Raw genomic sequence first — 2,575 nt, forward strand, 5'->3', positions numbered from 1 at the left:
TTTTTCGTGTCCCGTACACTTTAAAGAACAACACAAAACTGAAGTCTTTCTGATCAGTTCACACGTATTCAGATTTCATGAAATGAAAGGTGAATTACTTCCATACGAGGGTCTTTGCTGCATATTTACTCTAAATGTCATGTCCAACCCCCTTTGCAACTCCCCCTGGAGTAACCCAACCACCCCCCCACCTCACAATGCCCGGCCATGCAGTCCAGGTCACAGCTGACTAAACGCTGTCATTCTGGAATGTGCCGGCCATTATCCGTCCATTCACTGTTGAGTGATATCTTTTTGTTACCCCATCCCAAACGAGGAGGGGCGTCCTAATCGCATGCTAATTGCATCTCAGTTCCTCCAGCCAATGAACATGACAAGCGTGTCCATTCTAGGATGGAGATGAAAGGGAAGAAAGGAAGTAGCAAATGGGGATTTTTTTATAGCTATTGAGGCCTTTAAAAGTAGACTAAATAGATCCCACCCCCCAAATTCCTCAAGCAAGAGGACCCGCTGAACCCCAAGAAAATGTCAATAAACTCTAAGGGACATTCCTGAACCGCTCGGGGGCAATAACAGGGCGCATCATGCGTTTGCCCTCCCAAATCCCCCCAAAACACTCGACAGCTCGTGTGGTGCAACCTAACCATGATCAGCAAAGAAGCAGTGTGCGCTTGTCCCAGCATAAATCTATGAAGCTCTGCTCACTTCCACATTCTCATTTAAATCAGTCACGGAGAGGTTAATTGTTTTGATATGTTGAAGTGGGCATTAGTAGGGATGTCCACATAAATTTTTGGTGCCAATTGATCACCGTTTTTGGACGTTATAAGCAATTAAAGTACAATGATTTCCAATGGAGGGTTTGTAATCGGTCCCTCCAGTGACTCCGACTGAACATGGATAGAACGGTAGGTGGCGCGGCCATTTTCCACATTAACACGAGGCGTTCTTCATGGAGTCACTTATTTCCCAATTTCTCCCAAATTGATTAAGTAGAAAAACTCTTTTCATTTTCCCGTTAAAAAAATATGTAATATGAACTTGTTAGTGATAACATGGACATCCCAGCCCAATCATCCCTTTAACTATAAAAGTCATTGGCAGTACATTACCAACAGCCACACTGGCATCTAGTGCTCACAGGCTGAAACTACAAACTTCAATTATGGGTAGCAAAAAAGTTTAAAATTCTCAAGACAGTAAGATAAACCATCATACAATTTGATTGTCCCAGTTTAACCATCAACAAGTCACTTTTTATGAGATATTTTTTTTAGCTGAGCTTGACAAGATCTTGTTACATACTCAGACACCAAAAACGCATAATTAAAAATATTGAATAAACGTTTCAGTTAAATTAAGTAAAATTTCATTACAATACTAATTCAATGTTATTTTTACTTCAATTACAGTAACAGGGTTGCAAATCAATGCTAATGTTACGAGTTTAAGCTAAAGGGCGCAAGTTAGCCGTGTTGGCTGCTATGCTAACTGGTCAAGAACAAACCATTTGTAAAAACGTTGATATTGTCTGCTTCTGATAACGTGAGTAGTGAGTAAGAGGGGTGCGTTAGTTTTGGCGACACATTCCATCGCCATAAAAACATTGGGGAAAATATATAAATACATATCTTCTAAGAAGTGAGGACTTACATGAACCCAACGATCACACCTTGATGACGTTTATTTCTGCCGAGTCATCCGCTTAATGTAGCTCGCTTTAAAAAAATGTAGCTCACTTAAAAGACTACTTCAGAGCACAATGGCTACTTTAAAATATGTCCGTGATCAAACAAAATGTAACAATCAAGAACATATCAAATATGATTTGAAATTGTCATTTAATATTTAAATATTTGGTGAAACCCATTTCATGGAGCTATTCGGCAATTTTAAATATTTAGGAATCACTTTTATTATAGCCACTTTATATCAGGACAACGATAATTTACACTTGTTCTTTGAAATTTCAAATAATGGAGACAAAAAAAATTTAATTCTGGAATGACACATTTACAGTAATAAGGAAAGTCCAAAAGTACTGCTGGGAACCACTGAGCACTTACGGCTTTGTATGTGTCGCCACGTGTGAAAATAGTAGCTGTTTGAAGGTTTAGAATTACTTATATTTCTATGCCAATTTTTAGTTTACATTCAATAAATACATCATTGTAGATGACTGCTGCCCGGACATCTGGATTTTTTTTTCTATTTACACAGCTCAGATTCAGAAAACAGGTCAGCCGTGATTGGTCGTTGTGAGCAGTTGTGATGTCATTTTCGGTCGACAGAAGGCAAAATGTCAGCCCCCAGAGATGGCTAAAAACGAGTGCATTTTGCGGCTTAACTTATATTTCACAAACGCAAAATTAATAAGAATGCCGTGTTTCAACCAGTGGGTCTGCTGGGAACATATTGTTGAAAAAAATATGTTAGGATTGACTTCCGCTTTAAACACTGGGGGTTGGTCAGTTTAGAATTCAGAAATATTATCTTACTTATAAAAGCTTTGGAGGTTAAACATGTCTTTATCCTTAGACCATCCAAAGTAAGTAAATAAAGAACAGGAGTCGGG

At 38.7% G+C, this 2,575-nt stretch overlaps 1 protein-coding gene across 1 annotated transcript in view; it reads right to left on the minus strand.

Moving 5' to 3' along the window:
- pcsk5b (proprotein convertase subtilisin/kexin type 5b) overlaps positions 1-1,783 on the minus strand; it is a 100,996-nt gene extending 99,213 nt beyond the window's left edge. Inside the window, exon 1 of the mRNA XM_086029918.1 lies at positions 1,654-1,783. The gene's annotated coding sequence lies outside the window, so the exon portion shown is untranslated. The remainder of the gene's footprint in view (positions 1-1,653) is intronic.
- Between the last annotated feature and the right edge of the window lie 792 nt (positions 1,784-2,575).

The sequence above is a fragment of the Filicampus tigris genome, chromosome 5 (genome assembly GCF_054856515.1).
Source record: "Filicampus tigris isolate MCC_2025a chromosome 5, RoL_Ftig_1.0, whole genome shotgun sequence".
Lineage (NCBI taxonomy): Eukaryota > Metazoa > Chordata > Actinopteri > Syngnathiformes > Syngnathidae > Filicampus > Filicampus tigris.